This window comes from Eumetopias jubatus, unplaced genomic scaffold (assembly GCF_037043125.1).
Source record: "Eumetopias jubatus isolate StellerSeaLion01/CBP00866 unplaced genomic scaffold, mEumJub1_p1.0 scaffold_11, whole genome shotgun sequence".
Taxonomy (NCBI): Eukaryota; Metazoa; Chordata; class Mammalia; order Carnivora; family Otariidae; genus Eumetopias; species Eumetopias jubatus.
Genome location: NW_028274817.1, coordinates 114,134,634 through 114,153,429, shown reverse-complemented (window position 1 = coordinate 114,153,429; position 18,796 = coordinate 114,134,634). Strand labels below are relative to the sequence as shown.

Here is an 18,796-nt window from a genome sequence, read left to right as displayed (position 1 = left end):
TCATTTAAAAAATATGCAGATTACCCTGTACATTGCACTTTTGTGATCACACTTAGTCACAACTTGAAATTTGAAAAACACAGACACTAGGATATTTTTGAAGCCTCTAGACAGTCCCTGACCATCTTTTATAAAATAGCAACACACCAGGGCACCTACGTGGCTCAATCAGTTAAGTGTCTGACTTCAGCTCCAGTCATGATCTCCGGGTCCTGGGATCCAGCGCTCCCCGCCCCGCTCAGTGGGGTCTGCTTATCCACTCTGTCCTCCCCACCCCCTGCTGCTCATGCTTACTGTTGCAATCTCTCTCTCTCTCAAATGAATAAATAAAATCTGTAAAAAAAAAAAAAAAACAGAAACAGCAACAGGGGCGCCTGGGTGGCTCAGTCGTTAAGCGTCTGCCTTCGGCTCAGGTCATGATCCCAGGGTCCTGGAATCGAACCCCGAACCCCGCATCGGGCTCCCTGCTCGGCTGGAAGCCTGCTTCTCCCTCTCCCACTCCTCCTGCTTGTGTTCCCTCTCTCGCTGTCTCTCTGTCAAATAAAATAAATACAGTCTTTAAAAAAAAATAGCACAGGGGCGCCTGGGTGGCTCAGTCGTTAAGCGTCTGCCTTCGGCTCAGGTCATGATCCCAGGGTCCTGGAATGGAACCTCGAACCCCGCATCGGGCTCCCTGCTCGGCTGGAAGCCTGCTTCTCCCTCTCCCACTCCTCCTGCTTGTGTTCCCTCTCTCACTGTGTCTCTCTCTGTCAAATAAATAAATAAAATCTTTAAAAAAAAAATAGCACATCCCCATCCTCCCCTCGCACAGGTAATTGCATCGTATCCCCTTTACTCTTTTTTTCTCATAGTGCTTTTCACCACCTGACAAATGTTTGTTCATAGGTTATTCTCCCTACACTAAAATGTAAGTTGCAGGATCTTTGTTTTGTTATATCCCCAGTACCTGGACCGGTGCTTACCACATGAGGAAGCTCAAGCAGAGAATGGTGGTTTCTTGCCAAGGTCACATAGCTAGTGAGTGTTGGACTTGGAATCTGAATTCGACCAGTCTTATATTAACACAGCAAAACTGATCCTATGTGATAGAATGAACTGTTTACCAAAAGAAATGAGAGAGGGAAATAATACCCAGACATTCTGTGTTCGTAAGCAACTCTCACTAGTTTTTGGTGAAAATCTTTGCCATTCAAAAAAATTTTGGAGTACCTACTGTTTGCCATGCATTGTTCTGGGAACTGAAGATACCTGGAATGAACAAGACATATAGAGCTCCTACTCTATACATTCCGTTATTGTTTGTACATACATTCCTTTATTGTTTTTTATTACAAAAGCAAAGCTCCTTACAGAAAAATATGAAAATTACACAAGCAAAAAGGAGCATAAAGAATACCAATTTTGTTTCTGACCAAATTATTTTCATCCAAATTGTTAGGAGCAGAAGGTACAGAAAACATTAATAACTATTGTCTTTTGGTTACTGGTATTATGAATGATGGTTATTTTATTATTCATACATTGCTTTATTTAAAAAAATTCTCCAATGGACAAACATTACTCTTATAAGCAGGGAAAAAAACCCCCACACATTTTTGAAAAAAATATGAAGAATGGTAGAAGAGTAATGCACACAAATGAATTGTCTTAATGTGATAGAATTCTAAGTCATTTCTCTTAAAATATTGTTTAATACACTTGTGTTAAAGGGAGTTGAAGGAAATTATTGTGAAATAGAAAACACTGTACTTGTTTGAACTTGTACTTTGTTTTCATTTACTATTGTGATATTTTATTAGGTAAAGTGAAGTCATTGTTTTATACTTATATATGTGTTAATATTTAACTTTTGTGGGTGTCCCTCTGGATTTCTGAAAGGCCAACTTACCCCGTTGTGCTGGCTGTTAATGTTAAGCAACATGATCTCTGCATTGGTGACAGTGAATAAAGGAAATGACCCAGACCAGAATCCCTGGGGCTTAGACTTAGAATCACTGGGGCGGAGTAAATAAATATTTGTCAAATGAAAAATATTGAATAGGAAACTCCTCCTGGTCTGTCCCAATCCATAAGTAGTGATAACAAGGCTTCAAATGTGGAACCTTCTTTTAGAAAAATTGCTCTGAGCATTCCACCCCAAGATCATTGTTCTTTTATTCAAAGTTTTAAGTACACAGTGCATTGTAATTTACAACAGAAGACTGCTTCTGAAGTTCAATATAGTGAAAATTTGTTGTAATTGCTAGCTATCATCCATTCTTCCTTCTCCAGGAAACAGCATGCTAAATTTCTTTTGGTTGAGTTCCTCTTCCTTCTCCAAACTTCTTACAGGTCCATCAAGATACCTCACCCTCGGGCGCCTGGGTGGCTCAGTTGGTTGAGCGACTGCCTTTGGCTCAGGTCATGAACCTGGAGTCCCGGGATCTCCCGCATTGGGCTCCCTGCTCAGCGGGGAGTCTGCTTCTCCCTCTGACCCTCCCCCCCTCTCATGCTCTCTCTGTCTCATTCTCTCTCTCAAATAAATAAAATCTTAAAAAAGATACCTCACCCTTGGGGTGCCTGGCTGGCTCAGTCAGTGGAGTGTGCAACTCTTGATCTCGGGGTTGTAGGTTCGAGCCCCACACTGGGTGTAGAGAGTACTTAAAAAATCTTTAAATGAGGGGCGCCTGGGTGGTTCAGTCATTGAGCATCTGCCTTTGGCTCAAGTCATGATCCCAGGGTCCTGGGATCGAGCCCCGCATTGGGCTCCCTGCTCAGCTGAGAGCCTACTTCTCCCTCTCCCACTCCCCCTGCTTGTGTTCCCCCTCTCTCTCTCTCTGTCAAATAAATACATAAAATCTTTAAAAAAATCTTTAAATGAACAAACAAACAAAAGATACCCCACCGGGGCGCCTGGGCAGCTCAGTCGTTAAGTGTCTGCCTTCGGCTCAGGTCATGATCCCGGGGTCTTGGGATCGAGCCCTGCATCGGGCTCCCTGCTCAGCGGGGAGCCTGCTTCTCCCTCTCCCACTCCTCCTGCTTGTGTTCCCTCTCTCACTGTGTCTCCCTCTGTCAAAGAAATAAATAAAATCTTAAAAAAAAAGATACCTCACCTTGGACTAGCCAAAGGGCAGGCAGTTAACCCCAGTGGGGCCAGTCAGCCACACCCTTCCTGGAAAGTGGATTCCGTAGATTCATGCTGCTAAAGTATCCCAAGTTGCCTTCCATTGGTTCCCACTTTCTAAATCTCTGGAATGGCTCTGGTTCCCACCCTTTACAAATTGGTTCCTTTGATTCTGTGAGTTGATCATATCTTTCCATAGATTCCCTTCCTGAGTCCATTTGTTGCATACAACAGAATCTCTGATAGTCACCTAACCCTATCCCCTTCCAGCTCCAAGTCCTGAATTCAACCACAGATTCTTCTGAATAAGGAACACAACCCTTATAGTTGGAAAGAAAATAAAGAAGATGCTAAAATATTGTGTGCGGGGGAGTTGGCAACATTTTGTTTGCAACTGTATAAAAGCTACAGGAAAACAAAGCCATGCTAAGTATTTCCAATAGAGCGGATTCAATACAGAGAATTGGGTACATCGATGTTAGATGAAAGAGGGGACGACAAGGTAACCCAGATATTTGTCATTGCTTCCTGTGCCCCTAGGGCTGATCTTAGTAACTGCAAGAAGTTACCATTGCTGGGCTGGGAGAACAAAAGGAAAGATGTGGGGTTACCAGAACCTGGGAGTGTGAAGGAGAGGTCTCAAGCTGGCTGGCTCTTGGACCTCTGGTGGAGGCCCTCCACACAGCCCCTGCTCACGGGGCTGTGAGCAGAAAGACTGAGCACGAGGTCAGACCGCCAAGGAAGATGTGGCCAGTGAGTGTTGGTGCCTCTGTGGGGATCTGGTGTTGTGTGCTGGGAAGATTGAAAGAAGCTGGAGACCGGAACTATGGGGGGAAGCTGTTGATAGAAGCTGGCAACCAGAGGTCCCTTCTTCCTTTCAATCTGCCATCAGAACCTTCCATTGACAGAACCTAATAGGGAGGCCATGGGCATGGGAGCTTGGGAAAAGGAGTTTGCAGAATCCCCAGCCCTGGCACCACAGAGCATAGTAAAAAAGGGTTAGTTTGGGGCTAAGAGATGGTGGCAGGTAAATAACCATGACAAAAGCATGCTTTTAAAAGGATAAGTAATGGTTTTTGAAAATAGAATTCCCAGGCGCATGGGTGGCTCAGTTGGTTAAGTGACTGCTTTTGGCTCAGGTCATGATCCTGGAGTCCCGGGATCGAGTCCCGCATCGGGCTCCCTGCTCAGCAGGGAGTCTGCTTCTCCCTCTGACCCTCTTCCCTCTCATGCTCTCTATCTCTCATTCTCTCTCTGTCAAATAAATAAATAAAATCTTAAAAAAAATAGAATTCCCAAGCAAATTGGAAATTTTCAGTATATCTGTGGCTAAATGTAAATTGCATCATTATTTTACTTTATGCCAAAAGACCTAAGGGCCCAAATTTCAAACCTGTAACATGTTTTCCGGCCCGTAGTGATGGCATATGGATGTATCAGTTGAAAAATTTGTCTCCTAATCCATATTTATGAGGTGCAGGAGGCATGGCAAGATTGTTCCCTTTGATTATTACAAAGAGGAAACCAGCTTTGATGTAAAGCTATCTTAGTCATCAAAAGGTCTGTAATTGTAAGGTCATTTACAAATTCCTATTGAGAATTGCTTTTCAAAATATGCTAGGAGAAAGCCAGTGAAATTCATTATACAATTGAGAAAATACTTTATAGTCTCACTTAAGGGAAATTACTACACATGCTTCAAAAGTATAGACTGATTAAGCCAATAGATTTTATTTGAAAGTTTGCAAAATTACTAGTCTTCTAAGATTAATAGAAGGGGAAAATACTATACTAGTAGCAAAACAAAATGTTAGATGAAAAATGCATCTATGAATGTTCCTGGAAGCTTTATTTGTAATAACCAAAAACTGAAATTGGCCTAGTTGTCCCTCAGTGGGTGAATAGTTAAATTATGGTACATCCATACCATAGAATTCTACTCAGCAATAAAAGGAAAGAAACTATTGATATACAAAGCTTGGATGAATCTCTAGGGAATTATGTTGCGTGAAAAAAAAAAACCCAAAAGATTACATACTTTATGATTCCAATCATATAGCATTTTTGAAGTGACAAAATTTTAGAAACTGAGGAGAGATTACTAGTTGCCAAGGGTTAGGCATTGGGGATGGAGGTTCAAGAATGTGAGTGTGGTTATAAAAGGACAAACTGAGGAATCCCTATGCTTGTGGTATTGGAACTTTCTGGTATCTTTTTTTTTTAAGATTTAGCGAGAGAGGGAACACAAGCAGGGGGAGTGGGAGAGAGAGAAGCAGGCTTCCCGCTGAGCAGGCAGCCCTATGTGGGGCTCCATCCCAGGACCCTGGGATCATGACCTGAGCTGAAGGCAGATGCTTAACGACTGAGCCACCCAGGTGACCCGGAACTTTCTGGTGGTGGATGTACAAACCTACACAGGTCATAAAATTGCATAGTACTTAATACACAAACATACACAAATGAGTACAAGTAAAACTGGGGGAAATCTGAATAAGATTAGTGCATTATAACAATGCCAGTACCCTGGGGCGCCTGGGTGGCTCGGTAGTTAAGCGTCTGCCTTCAGCTCAGGTCATGGTCCCAGGGTCCTGGGATCGAGTCCCGCTTCGGGCTCCCTGCTTGGCGGGAAGCCTGCTTCTCCCTCTCCCACTCCCCGTGCTTGTGTTCCTGCTCTCGCTGTCTCTCTCTCTGTCAAATAAATAAATAAAATCTTAAAAAAAAATTAAAATTAGAAGTGGTGTGCAGTAACAATAAAAAAAAACCTTTGCAATACTTTCAGTCTAGGTCCATTTATTAACTGAAGTAAACACAATAGTTCCTACATGGGTGATTTTTAAAAAAATTTTTTTTTTCTAGTCAATGAAAGGGATATTGAGGCCCCAGGGCCTTGGGGCTCGGGCAGGAGGCCGCCCTGTGGGCAAAGGAAGAGCCGGCGGAGGGGTCTTATTTGACCTTCTTTTTGGGGCGCAGGTTGTTGGGGTTGTTGGTGTGGTCGCACTTCTTGCAGCAGTTGATAGCGCGGGGGTGCAGGCGACCATAACACTTATGGCAGATCATCTTGTCACATTTGTATTTCTGGGCCAGCGGGCGGAGGGAAGGCTCAATGATGCCACCCCGGAGGTGAAGCACCAAGTGCAGGGTGGACTCTTTCTGGCTATTATAGTCTGACAAGAGTATGGCCGTCTTCCAGCTGTTTGCCCGCAAAAACTAGACGCTGCCCGTCAGGCGGGATGCCCTTCTGGTCTTGGATTTTGGCTTTGACGTTTTCAATGTCACTGGGCTCGACCTCAAGGATGATGGTCTTGCTAGTCAGGGTTTTCACAAAGAGCTGCATCTCTGTGTCTGGCGCAAATCCGCAAGGCCGCCGCCACCAAACTGCTCGGCTACCTCGTTGAAGAGAAGGAGCTAAAAAAGATTTTATTTATTTATTTGAGAGAGAGAGAGAGTGCGTGAGTTGGGGGGAGGGGTAGAGGGACAGGGAGAAGCAGACTCCCCGCTGAGCGGGGAGCCATGCGGGGCTTGATCCCAGGACCCTGGGATCATGACCTGAGCCAAAGGCAGATGCTTAACCGACTGAGCCACCCAGGCACCACCATGTGTGATTTTTTTTAAAAAGATTTCTTTATTTATTTTAGAGAGAGAGGGTGTGGTGGGGAGGAGCAAAGGGAGAGAAAGACTTAAAGCAGACTCTGCTCTGAGCATGGAGCCTGATGTGGGGTTTGCTACAGGGCTCGAACTCAGGACACTGAGATCGCGACCTGAGCTGAAACCAAGAGTCAGATGCTTAATCCACTGCGCCACCCAGGTGCCCCCCACCAGCATGTGTGCTTTCTTTCTTTTTTTTAAAAAGATTTTGTTTATTTATTTGACAGAGAGAGAGAAAGCAGGAGGAGGGGGAGGGGCAGAGAGAGAAGCAGGCTTCCCGCGGAGCAGGGAGCCTGATGCAGGCTTGATCCCAGGACCCCGAGATCATGACCTGAGCTGAAGGCAGATACTTAATGACTGAGCCACCCAGGCGCCCCCCCTTTTTTAACTTTTCAATTATGGACAATTTCAAACAAATACGAAAGAAAAGAGAGTAGTGAAATGAACCCCCATGTACACACCACTGGGCTTTGATAATTATCAGCTCATGGTCAAGTGTGTTTCATCTATGCCCCCCGTCCACTCCTGCCATCCCTCATTATTTTGATGCATATTTCACATCTCATGTCATCTGTAAATATTTCTATATGCATCTTTTATGTGAGTTCCCTTTTTAAAACATTTATTATTTTAATTTTTTTTTACTGAGGATGTTGATTTTGGGGGTCTTAGAGTGTTTAAAAGTAATTTCTGTGCTCAACGTGGGGCTCAAACTCACAACCAGGAGATCAAGAGTCACATGCTTTACTGACTGAGCCAGCCAGGCAGCCAGGCACCCCAAGTTCCTTTTTTAAAAAATTCAAAAATAACAGCAATACATTTGCGTGTACAAAAAAAATGTATCAGTTCTTTGATATCAATACCCAGACAACGTTTATATTTACTGGCTTGTCTCTCTCTCTTTTTTTAAAGATTTTATTTATTTATTTGACAGAGAGAGGCATAGCGAGAGAGGGAACACAAGCAGGGGGAGTGGGAGAGGGAGAGGCAGTCTTCCCCGTGGAGCAGGGAGCCCGAGGCTGGGGGACCAGGGACCCTGGGATGATGACCTGAGCCGAAGGCAGACGCTTAACGACTGAGCCACCCAGGCACCCTGGCTTGTCTCTTAATAAAGGTTATGCTTTAGCTTTACTGAGGTATAGTTTATGTACAATAAACAGCACCTATTTATTTTTTTAAAGATTTTATTTCTTTATTTGAGTGAGAGAATCAGCGAGAGAGAGAGCACAAGTGGAGGGGACGGGCAGAGGGAGAGGGAGAAGCAGAGTCCCAGTTGAGCAGGGAGCCTGATGCAGGGCTCGGGTCCCAGGACTCCAGGATCATGACCTGAGCTGAAGGTGGACACTTAACAGACTGAGCCACCCACGCACCCCAACAGCCCCTATTTAAAGTATGCAATTCAGGGGTGCCTGGGTGGCTCAGTTGGTTGGGCGACTGCCTTCGGCTCGGGTCATGATCCTGGAGTCCCGGGATCAAGTCCTGCATCAGGCTTCCTGCTCAGCAGGGAGTCTGCTTCTCCCTCTGACCCTCCCCCTCTCATGCTCTCTCTCTCTCTCTCTCTCTCTCTCTCTCTGATTTGCTCTCTCAAATAAAAAAAAATTAAAGTATGCAATTCAATAAGTTTTGACAGATGTAAGCACCTATGGAAACAACACTACAATAAAAAAAAAAAAAAAACAGAACCTTTCAATCATGCCCAAAAGTTTCCTTGTGCCCCTTCCTCCATCTATGGCCACAAAGCAACCACTGATCTGCTTTCTGTCACTAAAATGAGTTTACAGAGAATGTAGTTTTGAAAACAGCAACAACATAAATGGTACATGATTTTATAAAAATTAGAAGGGAATGTGGAGAATAAAGAAAAATATACGCATATTCTTCTTTATATATTTTGGCGGTGAGCCCCTGAGGCAGAAAGCAAGTTAAACTTAGAATACTATCATAATAACAGCTGACATTTCTTGAGCAGTCTATGTCAGATATTTTATATATATTATCTAATTTGTCTCATGATAACCCTATGTTATTATCAATCCTATTATTATCAAACTCATACATTTGGGGAGACTGAGGCACAGAGAGGTAACTTGCCCATGGTCTCACAGCTTGTAACTGAAGGAGCTTAGATTAAAAAACTAAGTCTTTGGGGCACCTGGGTGGCTCAGTCGTTGGGTGTCTGCTGTCGGCTCAGGTCATGATCCCGGGGTCCTGGGATGGAGCCCCACGTCGGGCTCCCTGCTCAGCAGGAAGCCTGCTTCTCCCTCTCCCACTCCCCCTGCTTGTGTTCCTGCTCTCACTGTCTCTCTCTCTGTCAAATAAACAAATAAAATATTTAAAAAAAACCACTAAATCTTTGACTCCAGAGCAAAGCCCTTAAATACAGCTATGGTCAGTTTATCAGCAAAAAGAACTGACATGAGAAGAACACCTGGATGTGTTGCTGAAAAGTCTTACCCTTTTCTTGGACAAAGGAGTAAAGGCAATTCAATGCATAAAGGATAGTCTGTTCAACAAATAGTTCTGGAACAACTGGACATCCACGTGCAAAAAATGAAATCTAGACACGGACCTTACATCTTTTACAAAAATTACCTCAGAATAGATCATAGACCTAACTGTGAAACTATAAAACTCCTAGAAGAATTAAAAAATGGGCAGAGGACCCAAGTAGACATTTTCCAAAAGAAGACATCCAGATGGCCATCAGTTGCAAGATGCTCAACATCACTCATCATTGGAGAAATGCAAATCAATACCACAATGAGCTATCACTTCACACCTGTTAGGATTCCTATTATCAGAAAGACAAGAGATAAACGCTGGTGAGGATGTGGAGGAAAGGGAACCCTTCTGCACTGTTGGTGCAAATACAAACTGCTACAGCCACTATGGAAAACAGTATGGAGGTTCCTCAAAAAACTGATAGAAGTAACATATATGTATGATCCGACAATCCCACTTCTGGGTGTATATCCAAAGGAAACCAAAGTGTTACCTTGAAGAGCTATTTGCACTTCCATGTTCATTGTAGCATAATTCATAATAGCCAAAGTATGGAAACAATCTAAGAGTCAGTCGACAGGTGAATGGATAAAGAAGCTGTGGTATGTATGTACAATGGAATATTATTCGGCCTTAGAAAAGGAAATCCCATCATTTAGAACAACATGGATGAACCTGGAGGTCATTATGCTAGAGAAAGACAAACACCTCATGGCATCTCTTCTATGTAGAATCTAAAAAAAAAGAAATAACAAAAAAAGTTGACCTCATAGAAACAGAGTAGAAAAGTAGTTGCCATGAGCTGGGGGTGGGAGAAATAGAGAGAAGTTGGTCAAATTGTACAAACTTTCAAAAATGAGATGAATAAGGTCTGAGGATCTAATGTACAACATGGTCACTATAGTTAGTAACACTATATTGTTTAATTGAAATTTGCTAAGGGAGTAGAACTTAAATGTTCTCACCAAAAAAATTAAAAAGGCAAATATGTGATGGATATATTAACTTGGCGAGGGGAACCCTTTCACAATGTATATGTATATCAAATCATCACATTGTACACTTTATTTTTTTAAATATTTATTTCTTTTAGAGACAGCGCAGTCATGCATGAGAGCAGAGAGAGGGTCAGCAGGAGAGGGAGAGAGAGAATCCCAAAACGACTCCGCTGAGTGCAGAGCCTGGTGGGAGACTCAGTCTCACAACCCTGAGATCATGACCTGAGCCGAAATCAAGAGTCGGATGGTTCACCAACTGAGCCACCCAGGTGCCACCGTACACTTTAAATATCTTAAAATTTTATCAATTATGCCTCAATAAAGTTTTGGGGAAAATGCTGAAAAAAAAATCCTCCTAGAAGATAACATGGGAGAAAAATCTAGGTGACTTTGGATTTGGTGATGACTTCTGTGATATGATACCCAAAGCATGATCCATGAAAGGTAAAAAACCTGATAATTTGGACTTCATTAAAATTAAAAATGCTCTGCTCTGTTAAGAGAATGAAAAAACAAGCCACAAACTTGGAGAAAATATTTGCAAAATATATATCAAATAAAAGACTAGTATCCAAAATATATAAAGACCTCTTAAAACTCAAGAATAAGAAAACAGGGGCGCCTGGGTGGCTCAGTCATTAAGGCATCTGCCTTCGACTCAGGTCATGGTCCCAGGGTCCTGGGATCGAGCCCCGCATGGGGCTCCCTGCTCAGCAGGAAGCCTGCTTCTCCCTCTCCCACTCCCCCTGCTTGTGTTCCCTCTCTTGCTGTGTCTCTTTCTGTCAAATAAGTAAAATCTTTAAAAAAAAAATAAGAAAACAACCCAATTTAAAAATGGGCAAACAATCTGAATAGACATCTCACCAAAAAATTATACTGATGGCAAGTAAGCACATGAAAGTTGCTCCGTATCAAATGTCATTACAGAATTGCAAATTAAAACAATGGGATACTACTACACACCTATTAGAATGGCTAAAAACTATGGAGACAGCTAAAAGGATGCCAGGGGCTCAGAAGGAGGGAGGAAGGGATGAACAGATGGAACACATGGAATTTTTAGGGCAGCAAAACTATTTAAAAATTTTTTTAAAGGTTTATTCATTTATTATTTATTTATTTATTTATTTATTTGAGAGAGTGAGCACAAGCATGGGGAGTGGGAGGCAGAGGGGGAGGGAGAAGCAGGCTTCCTGCCGAGCAGGGAGCCCGACGTGGGGCTCGATCCCAGGACCCCGGGACCATGACCTGAGCCGAAGGCAGACGCTTAACGACTGAGCCACCCAGGTGCCCCAAAACGAATTTTTTTTAATTTAAATTCAAGTTAGTTAACATATAATGTATCATTAGTTTCAGGGGTAGAATTTAGTGATTCATCAGTTGCATATAACACCGAGTGCTCATTACATCAAGTGCCCTCCTTAATGCCCATCACCCTGTTACCCCATCCCCCCACCCACCTCTCCAACAACCCTGTTTGTTCCTTAAAGAGTCTCATAGCTTGCCTCCCTCTCTGTTTTTATTTTTCCTTCTCCCCTCTGTTCATCTGTTTTGTTTCTAAAATTCCACATATGAGTGAGATCATATGGTATTTGTCCTTCTCTGACTGAGGGATTTCACTTAGCATAATACCCTCTAGTTCCATCCACGTCATTGCAAATGGCAAGATTTCACTCTTTTTGATGGTAACATTCCATTGTATTTATATGCCACCTCTTCTTTATCCATTTGTCTGTTGATGGACATCTGGGCTTTTTCCATATTTTGGGTACTGTGGACATTGCTGCTATAAACATTGGGGTGCATGAGGGCAGCAAAAATATTTTGTATGATTCCATAATGGTAAATACATGTTGTCATGTGTTTGACAAAAGCCAAAGAATGTACAACCCAAAGAGTGAACCCTAACGTGAACTATGGATTTTAGTTAATGACAATAATGTACCTATGTTGGTTCATCAATTAGAACAAATGTACCACACTAATGCAAGATTAATGTTTGAAATTGAATCAGTAAAGATTAACATGTGTGGATTAACATGGGACACTGTGGATGGGTGGGAGGAGGAGCTATGTGGAAACTGTGATTTCCACTCAATTGTTCTGTAAGCCTAAAACGGCTCAAAAAAAAAAGTCTATTGATTGAAGTCTTATCCTCTGCAAGTCTCGGTTTCCTCATCTCAGAAGTGAGGAATTGAATTAGATCTCAGAATGAAATTTTGTCCTTAGAAGTAGAGATGAATGGGGGCGCCTGGGTGGCTCAGTCGGTTAAGCGTCTGCCTTCGGCTCAGGTCATGACCCCAGGGTCCTGGGAAGGAGCCCCTCATCAGGCTCCCTGCTGAGCGGGGAGCCTGCATCTCCCTCTCCTGCTCCCCCTGCTTGTACTTTCTCTCTGTCAAATAAATAAATAAAATCTTAAAAAGAAGGAGAGATGAATTATCATCCCCACCCCCTGCATTTCCCAGAGTGTTTACTTTATGATTGTCATCTCTCCCCACCATGTGGCTGTCAGTGATTACACTGATAGATCAGCAGAGCTGCCATCACTTGGCTGTGCTTGTTCTGGCAAAGAATAGACTCACACAGTAAAGTTTTCTTTATCAAGTCTTTTTGGTGATATTTAAAACAGAACTTCAGGGAAAATTTGTTTCCATGTCTATCTATGTCTATTTGTTTCTAAGTTTCCTGTCCATGTTTGTATGAAAGCCATTTTGCGTGTTCAGCTACAATTTTGGCTTTGGCGACTAGTTAGGGTAAATATGCTAACTTTTGGGAGAAATCTTAGTTATATTAAAATGTCAGCAAAATCCTTTGTTAACCTGGCCTTGTAGCTAAATATCACAATAGTTCAGTCTTACATGAACACAAAAATTTATATGATAATGTAAAATCAATTGGTCACAGGGACCTTGTGGTGTTATCTTGATATGAAATAAAGACATTCAAGAGGATCCTGGCTATATAAGCTGCCACTCCAGCAGAAGGGAGTAACAACATTTATATAAGCTCCCGTGTCCCATGTTCCCTACAGACAGTCATAAATGTTTGATTTATAATGTCTAACGATTCAACTGAATGAAGAGGTACCGGAAAACTAGACTGGAAAACATCAGCAACCCTCTTTTTTTTGAGATTTAACTTATTTGGGGCACCTGGGTGGCTCAGTCGTTAAACATCTCCCTTCAGCTCGGGTCGTGATCCCGGGGTCCTGGGATCAAGTCCTGCATTGGGCTCCCTGCTCCGCGGGAGGCCTGCTTCTCCCTCTCCCACTCCCCCTGCTTGTGTTCCCTCGCTAGCTGTATCTCTCTCTGTCAAATAAATAAATTAAATCTTTAAAAAGTTTTAATTTATTTATCTGAGAGAGAGCGAGAGAGCACAAGCAGGCTGAGTGGCAGAGGGAGAGGGAGAAGCAGGCTCCCTGCTGAGCAGGGAGACTAACCACATGGGGCTCTGATCCCAGGACCAGAGGATCATGACCTGAGCCGAAGGCAGACACTTAACCAACTAAGCCACCCAAGCGCCCCCATCAGCAGCCCCCTCTTAATGTATACAACAATGCTGTTTAAATTGCATACATATAAAAGCATTAGAAGGGTGCCTGGCTGGCTCAGTTGGTGGAGCATGTGACTCTTGATCTCGTGGTTGTGAGTTCGAGCCCCATTTTGGGTGCGGAGATTACTTAAAAATAAAATATTAAAAGAAAAAAGTAAAAGCGTTGTAGATGATTCTTATTGAATCATTTAATTCCTAAGGAAACTTGAGTTGATGGAGCCCTGACTCTAAATTTACATTAAAACCAGTATTTAGGGGGCGCCTGAGTGGCTCAGTCGTTAAGCGTTTGCCTTCAGCTCAGGTCATGGTCCCAGGGTCCTGGGATCGAGCCCTGCATCGGGCTCCCTGTTCCGCGGGAAGCCTCCTTCTCCCTCTCCCACTCCCCCTACTTGTGTTCCTGCTCTCGCTATTTCTCTCTCTGTCAAATAAATAAATAAAATCTTAAAAAACAACAACAACAAATCTAGGGGCGCCTGGGTGGCTCAGTCATTAAGCATCTGCCTTCGGCTTGGGTCATGATCCCGGGGTCCTGGGATCGAGCCCTGTACCGGGCTCCCTGCTCAGCGGGAAGCCTGCTTCTCCCTCTCCCACTCCCCCTGCTTGTGTTCCCTCTCTCGCTGTGTGTCTCTCTGTCAAATAAATAAAATCTTTAAAAAAAACCCAGTATTTAGTATGGGAATTAGTGTTGTTACTTTTCTGGGGAGTAACTGTTAATACTAAGTATTTTTGCTTATGTTATATTAATTGTTCTCTTTTAGTCAAGAAAAAACAGGCTTGCCACATCCACCACTTCACTCCCATTATAGAAAGGAATGTTGAATATATATTTAGATTGCTTAAAGCAGTGGCTTGAATTTTTTTCTTGGCTGCAACCCACAGTAACGTACATTTTACATTACCTATCATCTGTCTTTCTATGATACTGAACCACGTTTCTCACCAAGCAGCGCCTATTCTATGTGGTAATACTCCCTGATCTGATCTATTCGGTTCTGTTCTATTTCATTAAAAAAATACAACCATGACTCTCTAATTTGATTTCACTAATGGACCAAGACCCACAGGTTCAAAAACATAGCTTAGAAAGCCCCAGATGAATAGACCAAATATTGTATGTAATGATTAAAATGCATCCAAAGAGGCTTTTACCACTTCACTTCTGAATAAATATAAAAATTTTAAATTGCTATGCCATAGACTGTATTTCTGGGGAGTGGGACTGGGAGAGAGAGAGAGCGCCTTTTAATTTTATCTGCCTGTTGTTTGAAAAAATAATTTTAACATGTATAACTTTTATTGTAAAAAAATCTAGCATGATGTACCTATTTATCCTAAGGAGCTGATGTAATAGATTCTGAAAGTTATGTTTTTTAAAAAGTAGTGGGAAATTGAACACAACAAGAATGTACAATTATAGGGTATTAGTTGCATAAATTATAGAATGTCCATGGATGTACTATACCACCGTTGAAAATGATTATGTAAGTTCTAGCTCAGTGGTTCTCAACCAGGGGTGGTTTTGCCTCCCAAGGAACATTTGTCAATGTCCAGAGACGTTTTGGATTGTCACAACTTGGGGAGGGGAGTGCTGCCAACATCGAGGGTGTACAGGCCAGGGATGCTGCTGAACATTCTACCATGCACAGGACAGCCCGTCACAACAAAGAATAATCCCCAAATATCAATAGTGCTAAGGTTGAAAGACCCTACACTAACCAAATGACTGTATCTATGTGGAAATTTTACCTCCTTCCTCATTTCTGTAAATGACTTTTTTTTTTTTTGAAGCTTTTTCTCTCTCTCTCATACTTGGAATAGAGTTATTTATGTTCATGTCTTATTTTCCTTTCTTGGTAGAAAGCTCCTTTTCACAGATGGGATATGTGTCTGATTCATCTCAGTATAACCAGCAACCAGACCACTTTGTGTCTTGTAAGTGTTTAATAAATATCTGTTGAATTATTACACAAGAAAAAAATTTGACATTCTTATTGAAATGGAAAGATGTTCTCAATATATGTAAGTGGGGGGAAAAAGCAGGTTATGAAACAGTATGAGTGATCTCCAGATTCAGTGCAATTCCTATCCCAATCTCAGCTAACTTCTTTGTAGAAAATTGATAAGCTGACCCTCAAATTCTGATGGAAGATCAAAGGATCTGCAAAAGCCAAAACAGTCTTGAACAAAGCTGGAGGACTCACACTGCAGAACTCTCAGAATAGGGGCGCCTGGGTGGCTCAGTCGTTAAGCGTCTGCCTTTGGCTCAGGTCATGGCCAAGCCCTGCTTCTGGCTCCCTGCTTAGCAGGAGGCCTGCTTCTCCTTCTCCCACTCCCCCTGCTTGTGTTCCCTCTCTCGCTGTCTTTCTCTCTGTCAAATACATAAATAAAATCTTTAAAAAAAAGAAGAACCCTCAAAATAAATTATAGGACTAAATCTTTGTGACCTTGAGCTAGGCAATTTCTTAGATATGACACCAAAACTATAAATGATGGAAGATTAACTAGGCTTCATCAAAATCAAAACTTCTGTGCTGGCTAATGATGCCATAAAGACGGCCAAAAGACAACCCACAGAATGTGAAAAAATTTTTGGAAATCATGTATCTGATAAAGGAATGTATCCAGAATATATAAAGGACATTTACAACTCAATAATAAAAGAAAACCCAATTTAAAAATGGACAAAGGAGGGGCGCCTGGGTGGCTCAGTTGGTTAAGCATTTGACTGCAGTTCAAGTCATGATCTCAGGGTCCTGGGATGGAGCCCCGCATGGGTGCTGGGTGTGGAGCCTGCTTGAGATTCTCTTTCTCCCTCCCCCTTGGCCCCTCCCCCTTTCTAAAAATGAATAAATAAATAAATTAATTTTAAAAAGATGTACAAATGGCTGATGTAGGGGAAGAAAAAAAAATTTCCCTCTGCCCTTCTAGATTTTCTACCAGTGCCCCTGTAACAAAAGACAGATTAACAAGAGAAAAGAATACAAATTTATTTAATATAAGTTTTATGTCACACAAGTGCTTTCATAAGGAAATGAAGACCTGATGAAGCAGTTAAACCGAAGCGCTTTTATGCTAGGTTCGATGAAGAATGAACAAACATGGGAAAATGTGATAAGACAAAAAGGGTAAATGAATAAGTAAATGGAGGTAGCATGTTCTGAACCCTGTCACCAACAAGTACATGAAGAGGAAATTATAAATAAAACCACAATGAGATGCTACTCCACACCCACAAGAACGGCTGTAATAAAAAAGACAGGTAATAACAAGTATTGGTAAGGTCATGGAGAAACTGGAACCCATATACATTGCTGGTGGGAATGTTTTTTTTATTTTTAAAGATTTTATTTATTTATTTGACAGAAAGAGACACAGTGAGAGAGGGAGCACAAGCAGGGGGAGTGGGAGAGGGAGAAGCAGGCTCTCTGCGGAGCAGGGAGCCCGATGCAGGGCTCGATCCCAGGACCCTGGGACCATGACCTGGGCTGAAGGCAGACGCTTAACGACTGAGCCACCCAGGTGCCCGCTGGTAGGAATGTAAAATGGTGCAGCTGCTTTGGAAAACAGGCAGTTCCTCAATAAATTAAACACAGAGTTACTGTATGACCCAGCAATTCCACTCCTCTATATGCCCCCGAGAGAAATGACAACATTTATTCACACAAAAAGTTGTACACAAATGTTCATAGCAGCCTTGTACCTAGTAGCCAAAAAGTGGAAGCAACCCAAATGCCCATCAATTGATGAATGGATATATAAAACGTGGTATATCCATGCAGTTGAATATTATTTGGCAATAAAAACAAACGAAGTATCTCTGTATCTTACACCATGGATGAACCCCGAAAATATTATGCTAAGTGAGAGAAACCAAGCATAAAAGCCACATATTACATGATTCTGTTTATATGAAGTGTCTAGATTAGGCAAATCCATTACACACACAAAGTAGGTTATTGATTGCCTAAATTTGGAAGGTCTGGGGGAAATGGGGAAGATTTTATGAAGTATAAAAATGTACAATTACATTGAAGGGGCACCTGGCTGGCTCAGTCGGTGGAGCATAAGACTTTTGATCTCGGGGTTGTAAGTTCAAGTCCCATGTTGGGTGTAGAGATTACTTAAAAAATAAAGTCTTTAAAAATAAATAAATAAATAAATAAATAAATATTAGAAACAAATCTGTAGATGTATTAAAAGCCAGTCAATTGTGCATTTTATTTTTTTTTTTCAAGATTTTATTTTTTTATTTGACACACAGAGAGAGACAGAGAGAGAGCACAAGCAGGGGGACCGGCAGGCAGGCAGAGGGAGAGGGAGGGAGAGGCAGGCCCCCTGTCGAGCTAGGAGCCCGATGCGAGGTTGGATCCCAGGACCTGGGAATCATGACCCCAGCAAAAGGCAGACGCTTAACCGACTGAGCCACCCAGGTGCCCCCAATTGTACATTTTAAATAAATCCTACAGTATAAAGCTATTTTAGAAAAAAGAAAAGCAAAAGCAACACAACGTGTATTTGCTCCCTCCAACGTAGTGAGCTTAAGATAAATGTGGAATGTTAGCGGGTCAGCTTGTACCTGGTTTTCAAAAAACACTGCTTGTGAAAATGATTGATGAGTTGCAGCTGCACTAGGAGGGATGTGACTTGGCACTTACTCTCAGAGACAGTGTACCGAGCCTCGTGTGCACGTAGCTGCTGAATCGCAGGGGTGGCTGCCCTGAGTTGAAGTATCGGCGCGGGTTCCACTTAACGCTTTCCGCTGAGGAGGCTCAGCGTGGCGGAGTGACCCGGAAGCGGCGCCTAACTACGTGGCCCCACCCAGGAGGCAGCTGCTTTTTGGCACGTGTCTGTTAAAGTTACGTGAACTAGTGTGCGGGGAGAAATACCACAGTGTGTAGTGCAATCTCATATTTAGTTATATTAGTAAGTGATTCCCTTTGGGTGGCAAAATTCCAGATGATCTTTATTTTCTTTCTACTTCTATTTTTTGATTTTT

The 18,796-nt window shown here is 42.4% G+C and overlaps 1 pseudogene across 1 annotated transcript; it reads right to left on the bottom strand.

Moving 5' to 3' along the window:
* Positions 1–5,893: 5,893 nt before the first annotated feature.
* Positions 5,894–18,569, bottom strand: LOC114200452 (ubiquitin-ribosomal protein eL40 fusion protein pseudogene; annotated as a pseudogene). Its single transcript, XR_015769411.1, has 2 exons — positions 18,456–18,569; positions 5,894–6,508 (listed from the first exon to the last, which is right to left on the bottom strand). The product of XR_015769411.1 is annotated as a ubiquitin-ribosomal protein eL40 fusion protein pseudogene (transcript).
* Positions 18,570–18,796: the final 227 nt, after the last annotated feature.